Below are 13,027 nucleotides of genomic sequence, written 5' to 3' on the forward strand. Positions count from 1 at the left end.
TACCGCTGATTGTTGACATATAAATCATTTATTCATTTATGTCTCAGATATTGAAACCAGACACACTATGATGAACTGGACTTAACCACGACATTTGCTTATATCCTGTGATGCCAATGCATTTGTATACCACAACTCAAGCACACTGCTCTCCAATTTCCTCAAGATACTGAGAACATATGATAAGCACCCCCAAGACAAGTGAAGAATAACATCAGGGTGTATTTTTCTCTGTTCTGTTTGTATTTTTAAGGAAGACAGCAGAGAAAAGGTAAAGGCTGACTGAAGAATGTAATGGTAAAGTTTTAGACTGCATGGCATATTGCTGAAAAGAGTCCTTCAAAATGCCTCTGAAATGACCCCACAAAGGTACCTAGCTCCTCTTATTTTATATAAAATGGAACCAATAGAAACTGAGGATGTATTATGAATAATGAGGCTGAATTTTAATAAAAACCATGTCTTTACTAATCTAAATGTTCATTCCATCAAAATGAAAAGAATGTTAATCTAAGTGCTATTCTCCTGACACTTAGAAGCCTTGATTCATTCTATTAAGATTCTTCTCCACTCTTGCAGTGCCCTAAGATAATAGAGAAGCTGTGTTTATTTTTTGAACAAATAGGTAATTTTTCTGGATGCAGTCTGTATAGGAAATGTTCCAAAATATTTATGAAACAGAAGGAAAATTCCCAGTACAATAGAGCATCCACATAGTCTACAATTGTACAATTTAGGCTCTTGACTAGTAAAATACTTTTCTCAGTTGGGTAAAAATAGTTATTGATTAAGAATTGTATGCATACTATTTTGCTGGGTTCTGAGCAGTATAGTTTCCATCTTCAAAGAACATCAACTCTATCTGAGCGAAATAGACATTATAATAGAATCAGCTAAATTATCATATAAACAGGGTAAGAATAAATGTTATACATTATTAGTTGTGCACAGAAACAACCTAATATTTTCAAGACCTAGAACAATCATGTAAATGAAGACCCATGTATCATGTATCTAAGTATTTAGAAGTTTTAAGCATTTATAAGAGACTGAAAGGCTGAGTTTGAGTTTAGGATTCTCAGAGTCCCTGTTGCTGTGCTGGAATACTAGTCTCAGAGAGAGCCCACACCAGCCCATCTTTAGTAGCAGCCTGCTCCTTTTCCTGTGCACCTCTGGCCCTGGACTGTGCTGCAAGTGATACGTCTCCTGCAGGCATGGGGTTACCTCGTCCACATGTCCGGGAATGTAAGAAGATACCAGCTTCCTGGCTGAACCAGATGGTGAACTGGGCCCCAGATTCGAATAGCACTTGAGATTTGCTGGGAAGAGGTAAAGTCCATTGTAAACAGGACAAAAAATAATCAAACCCCTGAGGAAAGACATTATATTAGATGTTGGAGTTGTAGGTGCTGGGTTTTTTTGTTTGTTTGTTTGTTTGTTTGTTTGTTTGTTTTTCATTGATGGTACTTACAAGAGCAGGGAGTTCATATTAGGAAAGAGTAGCAATTAAGATGAAAATGTTTCTTCAATGATTCTGCCTGTAACTGCAGAATTATGTTAAAAACTTACTGGGATTAGCATCAAGATGTGTCACAGTCTAATTCTAGACTATATTTTCATCCTCATTGCTCATCCTATTATTTTTTCATACCCCACTCTGAACAAAGAATGTGACATTTGACTTGACAATAAAATTTAACACTTAAATCTAGAAAAGCATAATTATGTATGATCAGTAAACCTTTATGTTCCATATGTACCTATCACATCAGGCTTCCCATTCCTCACTCATGCAAATTTTGGCCTCCACATTTTAAGTTATGATGTTTTTTTCAGGTCAAATATACACACTCCTGTGCTATATAGAAAACTCTCCCAAACCTTTACAGTTTATCTCAAATATTGACCAATCATGGAAACTTTTATACTTTCTTTGGAAGACTAATGGATCCTGTTGTATAGTCTCAGAGAAGTGTGTTTGTATCATATCACATATTTGTATACAAGTTATAACTATTGGAAAGTAAATACAACATGATAATGTCTTATTTGCATTTACCAAGGTACCTGTCATCGTCCCTGATAGATTGCAAATATTCAGTTAAGAATGGGTTAATAAGTAAGTATAAATAACTTTTTAATTTAATGTTGGTACAATAGGTAATGGGCATGGGCAGTCAAGTAAATAAGTCTCCTGGAATACAAAAAGGTCATAGGGTACTTGCTTCTGAATCAAATTTCTTAAAATACAAAGAAAATATTTCACCTTGGCCAAAGACGCCAAAATATTCCTTATCCTAAGAACTTGGCCTTAGTATAGTTTGTTTTGAAGGGATTCCTGCTGGAGTTTATGGTGCTTTCTCTAGTTTAAGTCCCATTTGTCTCTAGATCCCACCTTATTTAAGGAAAACCACCAACAAACTGAAATTCTTCCTGTCACTTTATTACAAACTTCATGGAGCTTCAGCCCTGACAGCAAACATCAACAAGCTCCATGAAGTGATTGACACTGCCTGTCAATCATAGCTTGGGTACAAAGTGAAGGGGAGGTGGTTCTTTATGGTGGATGTACGAGAGGGAAAACATAGTTATCTCGGGTAAGTTTATCTGTAAATGCCAGTCCTTAATACTGTGAATGTAAATGACTTCCACCCGTTATTCACTTTTGTTTCTTCTGAATGTTAGTTTGCTCCATCGAAGATAACAAAATATTAAGTGGTACAACTAGGTTTTAGACCAGAAGGTAATCATCCTGATAATACTTTTGGAATGATTGTGTTCAATATGGTGGGATTATTTTAGGGTTAATTGGCCTTTGTTTCTGAATTGCTTATGAAAATTCAGTATAGGTGTGAAATACAGTGTAGCAATTTGTATTTCCAACTATTAGTTTTCATTGAGTTTTTCCATACTTCTATTTTTTGATAATAAGAGAATTGCCTTTTGTGCATTTATATTACTTTTCTCTCTTTTCCTTTGGCTTGGATTACGATGTTCAAAAAGCAGTTAAGTTTCCTTACTATTAGTCTCTAAAATTTTTAAGAAACAAACTGGGAATTCAGTCTGATAATCCAGTACAAATTGTGTCCCTATACCACACACACACCAAAAAAAAATCCCATAGCTTAAAGATTCACTGAATAGACATTTGGATTGGCAAATCAGGGAGTGTCTGTGTGTAAAGTGGATGTGTTTTTCACATTTTACTCTTCAACCAGATTTCTAGCATCATGGAAATAAGATGTATGAGACATAAAAGAGAGGATAAATATTTTCTTTTCATTTGATAAGTTTTGAAGCAGAGTTAATGAAAGATTAAATTCAATTTCTGAGGTCATATAGCTGGTTAAACCAAAGGTAAAATCAGGGTCTGGGTAAATTGCCTTCAACTCTGACCAGATTTGCATTTTGCATTAAAGAAAATGTTTCTATTTCAATAACCATTTTTAGAGAAACTTGTAATGAGCCTAATTAAGTAATAGCCAGAGTCCAGTCTCTTTCAGAAATACAAACCAAAATATTACCTGAACCACTGAGTTTTCAGAGATCCAATAGCAGAGAAGTTGAGAAAATGTAGAGACAAAGAGTCAGTCTGTCCTCACTACTAGACAAAGCTCTCAAAGCCCATACCCATACAGAATCAGTGTCTCCACTTCCTATTCATGAGAAATAATATAAAATAAAGCCCTTTAAACTTATTTGGGCAAATCTACAGTATCCCTTGAGTTCCAGTCTGTGACTAAGCGAGAAAACTATTAGTAGAAATAATTTTTTTTATTACTAAAACTGCTCTTGACCTCTAGACCCTTTCTGGCCTTCACTTCAGAATTGTGTGTGTGGCACATGAATGAAAATCAGAGGAAAATGCAAGGTCATCAGGCAATGACAGAAAACAAAACAGTATCTGAGAGAAGAAAGATGCCAAAGCAAAAGCAGTTCTGCCCTCATTAGATAAACAATCTTCCTCAGTTCCTCTCTTCCCCATTATAGTGACTGACAAGCATTGCATCATCTCAGAGAGGAGAGAGATAAGCAATCAGGGATCAGGGAAAAGCAAGTGTTTGGGGAAGATTTTAGTACCTGGCTGTGTGATTTCTGGCTTTCTCAAATATAAACACAAAGAAGGAGTGTGGGAAAAATGCTAGAAACGTGAATCTTTTGGGCACCAACAATTCTTTATTTGAAAATAGACCCTACAGACCCTTTCATTTGTCCTCTAAATTGATATTAAAACAGGTATCTGGTATTCTGGTTTTAGTTTGAAGGTATGGAGAGTTAGAAAGAGCCTCATTCCCACCCTCACACAGGAAAAAAGCCGAGCAGAGTGCAAAGTAACAGCTTTTCTGAATCCACTGGAGAATTCAGTGTCAGGGCACCTCACTAATCCTAAATCTAAGAAAGACAGGTGCCTTGGGAGAGACAGATCTTGAGTATTTGCTTACTTGGGATGAAATAGGTCAATTCAGCTAACAACTTTTAGTGAATTGTGGAAGACTGGGTGTGAGAGAGAGTGAGAGTATGAAGTCCCTGTGGATTACATACATAGGGGTGTTTTGTTTCATTTTGAAGACTTTTTATTCCATGTATCCAACCAGGAAGTCACCAGGCGCACCAGGAAGACTATTGAGACAGCTCTCTTGGAATTTGTGAGGTTGGCTGGGGAAGAGGAACAGCAGCCCCTGAGGAAACACTGCCTGGACCATCATTCCCATCTCTCCTGAAGGAAAAAGTCTCAAGACATTGGTGGAAACTCTCAAGAGCTGTAGAAGAGGAATGAGAGAAAAACTCTGCTCCTAGAGAGTGAACAAGGATATGTGTTAGCTTAGCTCCACAGGGATGAAGGGACAGGAAAAATTGTGAGAGCCTCACCCTGACATAGTGTTTGTCTAAGACCAGTGCTTAATCAGAACATTATAGAACATCCCCCTCTCCCACACTCCTCTACCAGACTAGCAAACATAGAATAAAGACAGCAGTAGAATACAGTTGGGAGAGATACAAGATACAAACTATCTCAGGGTCAGAGCACAAAGGATAACACACAAAGCAAAGGTAGGGTTCAGACATTGAGAAAATAACCTTCGGGAATGCATCCAGCACCCTAAAACATAAGTAATTGCTAGAAAGATAGAAAATCCATGGTCTCTGAGGGTACTAATAAGACCAGCACAACTCAAACACAACATAACTCTTGACTATATTAAAATAAACCCCCACACAAAAGATGTAACACTAGGAAAATCATGCTCATCTCCAAACATTAGAAAAAGATTTACCTGAGTGTCTTCTATCTTACATAAGATCTCTGACTTTCAATAAAAAAACAAAAACAAAAACACGTAATCCATACAAAGAAGCAGAAAATAAAAACAATCTCAAGAGACAAAATAATCACCAGAACCAGAATCAGATATGTCTCAGATGTTAAAATAATCAGACAGGCACATTTTAAGTAAATGTTATAAAATTTTTTTTAAAAAGTTCTAATGCAGAGGGTGGATAACATACAACATCAGGTGGGTGACTACAGCAGAGAGATGGAAACTTTAAGAAAGAATCAAATGATCGTGCTAAGAATGAAAACCATATTGGGGCACCTGGGTGGCTCAGTTAGTTGTGTCCAACTCTTAATTTCGACTCAGGTCACGATCTCATAGTTGGGGGGGTTCAAACCCTGCATTGGGCTCTACACTGACAGTGCGGAGCCTGCTTGGGATTATCTCTCTCCCTCTGTCTCTGCCCCTACCCCACTCATGCTCTCTCTTTCTCTCAGAATAAATTAATTAACTTAAAATGAAAACCATATTAACAGAGACAAAGAATATGTTTGGTGGCTTTATCAGTAGATTCAACACAGCTAATGAAAGAACTAATGAATTTGAAGATGAGTCACTATAAACTACCCAAACTGAAACACAGAAGGTGGCGGGGGGTGGGGGGGGTGGGGGGGGTGGGGGGAGAATAAAAACAAATAGAAGAAATCATCCCAGAATTGTGGTTCAATATCAAATTGTCTAATATATATATATATATATATATAATTCTATAGGAGGGAGAGGTAGAAAACAGAGAAATATTTGAATAAATAATGGCCAAAAAGTTTTCTAAAACTAATGACTATATCAAACCAAACCACAGATCCAAGAATTCAGAGACCTACAAGCAGAGTAAATGTTTCCTCTCTCTTCCACACATAACTAGACATGTCATGTTCAAATTGCTAAAATCCAAACATGGAAAGAAAATCTTAAAAGAAAACCAAGGGAAAAGGTCACATTGCAGAGGAACCACACAAAGAATTGTCAGAAATTCATCAGAAACCACGCAAATATGAAGATGATGAAGCAACATATTAAAATGTTGAAATGAAAAGGAAAACACAACAAAAACCCATCAACCCAGAATTCTAAGCACACCAAAAATATCAAAAGTAAGTATCTATCAAAAGTAAAGAAGAAATGCAAACTTGCTCAGAGAAACAAAAACTGAGGGAGTTCATTGCCAAGAGTCTTACTCTGTCAGAAATGTTAAAGTAAGTTCCTCAAGAAGATGAAATATGAAAGAGAACTACACGCAAATAAAATAAAGAGCATTGGAAATGGAATAAAATTCATTTTCTTACATAAATACCCTAAAACTTAACCATCTAAGGCAAAAATAATAAGTATTATTGTTTGAGCCTATGGAAAAGCAAAATATGTGACAGCTATAGTACCTGAAACTGAAGGTTGGAATTCGGAATACACTGTCCCAAAGTCCTTACGTTACACATGAAACCATATTACTTGAAGGTAATTTTAGATTAATTTAATTTTTTTAATTTAATGTATTTATTCTGAGAGATAAATTATTTAATTTAATTTATTTATTTATACTGAGAGATAGAGACAGTGTGAGGGAGGAAGAGGCAGAGAGAGGGAGAGAGAGAGAGAGAGAAACCCAGGCAGGCTCTTTCTTCACTGTCAGCACAGAGCTCACTGGGGCTCAAACTCATGAAACTGTGAAATCATGACCTGAGTCAAAACTGAGTCAGACGCTTAACTGACTGAGCCACCCAGGTGCCCCAATCTTAGATTAATTTAAAAATGTGTAAGCCCTAGAGTAAAATAGATACATACATAGATACAAACATAAATAAATGTCAATAAAAAAGGTAAAATTTAATAATATAAAGAATGTTCAATTGACCTCAGAAAATATAGTAAACAAGAAAATTGAAACAAAAAGAGATGGAATAGAAAATATTTAGCAAAATGATAGATTTTAAAAAGACATCCAATTGAAAATATATCAGTCAGGGGCGCCTGGGTGGCTCAGTCGGTTGAGCGCCGACTTCGGCTCAGGTCACGATCTCGCGGTCCGTGAGTTCGAGCCCCACATCGGGCGCCTGTGCTGACGGCTCAGAGCCCGGAGCCTGTTTCGGATTCTGTGTCTCCCTCTCTCTGACCCTCCCCCATTCATGCTCTGACTCTCTCTCTGTCTCAAAAATAAATAAACGTTAAAAAAAAAAAAAAAGAAAATATATCGATCAATATAAGAAGGTTAAAAAAATTGGGGCGCCTGGGTGGCTCAGTCAGTTAAGCGTCTGACTTCAGCTCAGGTCATGATCTCACAGTTCGTGGGTTCGAGCCCCGCGTCAGGCTCTGTGCTGACAGCTCAGGGCCTGGAGCCTGTTTCAGATTCTGTGTCTCCCTCTCTCTCTGTCCCTCCCCTGTTCATGCTCTGTCTCTGTCTCAAGAATAAATAAACATTAAAAAAAAAAAAATTAAAAAAAAATTAAGGGTAATTTGTCTAACAGGAATTCTAAAGTTTTACTTATTTATTTTTAATTTCTTTTTCATGTTTATTTGTTTATTTTGAGAGAGAGAGAAAGTGAGAGAACACGAGGAGAGGGGCAGAGAGAGAGGGAGAGAGAATCTCCAAAAAGCTCCACTCTGTCACCCTGAGACCCATGCAGGGCTCAATCTCACGAACCATGAGATCATGACCTGAGCCAAGATCAAGAGTCGGATGCTTACCCGACTGACCCACCCGGGTGCCCCAACTTTTATTTATTCTTATGTAGACTATACTAATCTTAATTTTTTTTTCCATTGAATTATAGAAGTGTATATTTTCTATTACCTCTCAGGTCAAATTACATGGGAATGTGTATTTCCTCATATAACAGTGGAACAGAGAATTTCATTACATGTAAAATATATTACTTTAAATACCATGATTTATATCGAAAACTGATATTCAGTAAATATTTATTTAAAAGTCTCCTATTTGCAAACTAACTGCAGTCAAATGGGTGGTTGATCCAAGAAAAGCAACCGCTAAGACTAATGATTTGATTAAGTAGACTGGATCAACTGGGGAGCTGGGAATCCAAGAATCTTTACAGAAATGTGAACAACTTTAGTATATATTGACTCTGACTATATGAATTTCATTATATGAAGTCCATTTGGTTTTACTCACCATCCTTTTCTACCTGGGCAATTGCAATACTTCTTATTTGATTTGTTTGTTTCAACTCCTACCTCCTTCCTGTATAATTCTTTTTCCTGAATGCATCCAGAATTGTTTCTTAAAAATTGATTTCAGGTCACCTCACTCCCCTGCTTACATTATTAAATTATTTCCCTGTTACAGGTAGAATATAATCCAGACTGCCAACCACCACCCACAGATCCTGCATGATTTGGCCCTACTTACTGCATCAGTATCATCTTGTGCCTCTGAGTGCTTTTGTCACACACTTAAGCCATGCTGCTGCCTTCATATATGAAAATAATGAATTGGCTCACATGATTATGGGGGATGAGAATTCCTAACATCCGCAGTCAGCAAGCTGGAGGCTAGGAAAACTAATGGTGTAAGTTCCATCTGAAGGCCAGCAAGCTTGAAACCCAGGAGGAGCCACTGTTCCCACTTAAGTCTGATGGGCAGGAGCAAACTGCCATCCCAGCTCCAAGGTAAGTAACCAGGAGGAATTTCCTTTTATTCAGGGGAGGGGCAGCGTTTTGTTCTATTCAAACTTTCAAGTGATGGGATGAGTCTCACCCACATTAGAGCAAGTAATCTGCTCTACTTAGTCTATTGATTTAAATGTTAATCTAATACAAAAACACTCTCACAGAAATACCTGGAAAAATGTGAATGATCTGGGTGCCCCATGGCCCTGTCATGTTGACACATAAGATTAACCATCACATTTTCTCTAGTCAGAATCTTTCCTATGCTTGGAAAGCTCTTTTGCTAAACCATTGGTGGGACACCTTATATTTATTTTTCAGAATCACTTCCTCAGCAAGGACATTCCTGATTCACCAGTGTCCCCAAGTTTCTTCAAATTATCCACTCCTAGAGTAACCTTTCTTTTATTACCATAAACTTTGTTCGCCTTATAGTTAGGCATTTATTTTTTACTTTTTTGTTTAATATCTACCTTCTTTACTAGACATTAAAATCCATGAGAACATATACTATCTTTCTCTTTTTTTCCCCTTACGATTGCAAATTGTCATTACTTCGTATATGGTATACACTCAGTAAATATATATGGAAAAATTAAATAGCCAGCCATACCATTACAGAGGAGAGAATGTGCTGTTCATTGCTCATTTGCCTTCAGATTCAATCCCTGCCTTTCCCTGTTTCAGTCTTATCATGGGGTCTGTCTACAAACTGCATTTTCCCAAACTCTGCTGTATACTGGGTAGGTTTGGCCAATGGGAACCACTAACCAGAGGTGAATAGCTAGGAGGAAGTAAGCAGCCAATGTGTCTGTCTCCTTTTTCACTTCTCTCCTGGCTCCATCCCCTACGAGGCAGGATCTCTGTGGTTCTGGCTTCAACTGGATAACCTCAGCTTCGGTAACACCAGCTCATCAACTGACTCCTCTGAGCTAGAGTACATAGCAGTTTTCCACTGTTGCCAGTCTCTGGATTGCCCTGCTGTCCTCTGATTTGCATGTGATTTGCATGTGAGCTCTCCTAACATGTTTCTCATCTTAAATTCCCTTGATTTGAAACACATACAAGTTTGTCTCCGAGATAACACTCTGGCTGATATAGGAATACTGGGTTCTTTGCCTTCAATTGTCAAGTTCTGTTGGAAAAGAGATGAAAGAGCAACAAGTCTTTCAATAAAGATATCAGTGTGGGAATGTTGTTTGATGCTGACCTGTTATTACAATGCTTCTAAAGTGTGTCACCATGTGAACGAACCAAGTCTTATGGCCTGAAATATGGTTTGAAATGCTCCAGCCAAATAGAGTGGGTCTTGACACCAGTCTTTCTAAATTCTAAAGAAGATTTCAACCTGTCTTTTGGGAGGATACAATTCAATCTATAAGAGGAAGGATGTGGATGTTGTAAGAGCTTCCTTTCCTTCTGTTCCTTCCTTGTGATACTCCTTGGTCTTCCGGCTTCCAAAACTATTGTCCAGTGTATGGAAGAAGGCAGGTTTTCCCCTATATTTCTTCTCTAGGTCTTTGTCATTAATAAGCACTCCCTGAAATTCCTCCATGCAAATTGTAAGAACTGGTATTTTGAATAGGGAATCAAAAATACAAGGACCCCCTGACCTATAGCAGTCAATGAGAGCAGCCCTCCTGCCCAGCTTGACCATACTGTATCATACTGCCCACTCCAAACCTGTTTACTGCCAGGCAACTACATTTATTGAAACTTTCATAGTGACTGAAAAATAGCCACCTCATTGCAGTGTCTGGCAGGTACAGCCCACACTATAAACTTGTTAGTGATTCAGCAGTTCACATTGTAAAATATCAGAGTCAATGCTGAAAAAGACAATACTCTGTTGCCTTCCTGGGAATCCTGACCTCAAATCCCCTTCTAACATTTTCTGACCTAAAGGGAATTAATTTACTATCTCTAAACATAGCCCCAAATACATTATTTTAAGATCTATTATTTACTGTACTGGTTAGCAAGCTTTTATCTCTTATTTATGATCAGGTAAGTTTTAATTGGAAATAGGTTGGAAGTCATCCAAGCTAGGTGGGTACTGTGGTCCCTGTTGTAAATTGATCTTACAAACACCTGCTTGTTGTGTGAAGTTATGCAAAATCATCCTTGAGCTGTTGCTTTTTCTTTTTTTTCCTCCTTTCATTTTTAAACTTTTGAAGCACTATGGAACTTGCCAATTAAATCAAGAAAGCATAAATAAATCTCTCTGAATTTGAAACAGATAGAAGAATCTTTGTTGAAGGCATAGTTCTCTTGACTAAATTATAGTTAATCATTTTCATGTATTAGGGTTTTTATTGTTTTTACCCACAATGTGCTTGAGTGAAAGAGTATTAACCTGGTCTTAATAAATAAAAAAAAAAAAAACAGGAAGTTGAACTCCCATAACCTGAAGATAAGGGACCAGATAGAGGGCTAGAAAAGTTGTAAAAAAAAATGGGTCATAAATATTTTTAAATTTTTTAAAAATGTTTTTATTATTATTTTTGAGACAGAGAGAGACAGAGAATGGGCAGGGGAGGGGCAGAGAGGGGGGGAGACACAGAATCTGAAGTGGGCTCCAGGCTCTGAGCTGTCAGCACAGAGCCCGATGCGGGGCTTGAACTCACGGAGTGTGAGATCATGACCTGAGCTGAAGATAGACGCTCAACCAACTGAGCCACCCAGGCGCCCCATGGTCATAAATATTTTTAAATGCTTCTGGCCTGAAGTTCATATTTTTAGAACACATTCAGCGTAAAATGTTTTCTTCTTTAGTTTGTAATACTATTATGGACTGGATACTTCTAGCTCCTTCATGTGATTTTGGAAACAGTGATTAAATACTTTGGATTGAAAGGTTGCTGGAAGGCCAAGTTAAGTCATTAAGTCTAATTGGTATTTGACCGTTTTTTATTATGCATGTGTTGGTGACTATATGTGGTTATTTTATTCGATCCAAAACAGTGTGACTTGAGAAAATCTGAATTTCAGTGTTGAAATAGTCATTCTTTGCATATACATTTGACTCTCAATTACATGAGCTAATAGAGAGGAACAGTTGCATGATTGATTCAAAGAAAAAGAGATTATTCACAATTGTCTTCAGATTGTATTTTATCACTTTTTGCTGCAGCAGAATTGCCTTACTCATTCTGTCTTGCTCCAGTTATTCAGTGAGCTTACACTGGTTCATTGTGAGGTGGGGGGGGGGGGGGGGGGGGCATTTATGGTGGTTCTGCTAGGTGACCTAAGCTGGAAATTAAACATTTTTCACAAATAAACCAAAAGGACTACAAACATAAAATATAATACTTTAACTTTTACCTTTCCTCTAGTTAATTTCTGAAATAGTGTAACAGTGGTCATGAGGACAACCTTCATGCTTAGTTTTGCTCTTCTATTAGCTGAATCTTTTCTCTTTGGCCCTGAAATAGTTATAATTCCTCATGGAAAGTCAAGCAAAATGACAGTTTAGAACACAAAATGGACCAGTTGCAGAAGAATGGTAGCATCTATTAAGATATTTGATGGAAATTGCCTGTGGATATTTAGATAAGTAGCTTTGATCTCTTTGTGTCTATTTCTTTATCTGTAGAATGGGAATAAAATTCTTCCCTGTTAACTGCTCAGGGCTGTTTTAAATCAAAGGAATTATTGGCTTTGTCAAATATAATCCATACCATAAACTTAAGGAAAAACAATTACAGAAGAAGATATTATATCACTGAGAGAACACAAGCCTGGGGTAAAAACCCTTATACTCTATGTGCCATGCTACTGAACATACAAGTATTTGACTCACTTTGAATCACTGCGATTTTAGTAGTTGAAACTTAAGGTGATATTTTTTTTACTTATTAATCTCCCTACCTTAGGCCATCTCAGCAGTGTCTTATTTAAATATTGCCCCATAATCATTTATGATTTGAAAAGGGAGGAATATGATGTTTTAAATTTCAAAACTGAGAGAAAACTTGGTAACAATGTATGGCTATTTTTATCGTGATCAGAAGACTTTCTTAAAAACTTTAAATCCATTCATTCTCTTATTTATAAATTAATAT

This window comes from Neofelis nebulosa, chromosome 11, assembly GCF_028018385.1.
Source record: "Neofelis nebulosa isolate mNeoNeb1 chromosome 11, mNeoNeb1.pri, whole genome shotgun sequence".
Taxonomy (NCBI): domain Eukaryota; kingdom Metazoa; phylum Chordata; class Mammalia; order Carnivora; family Felidae; genus Neofelis; species Neofelis nebulosa.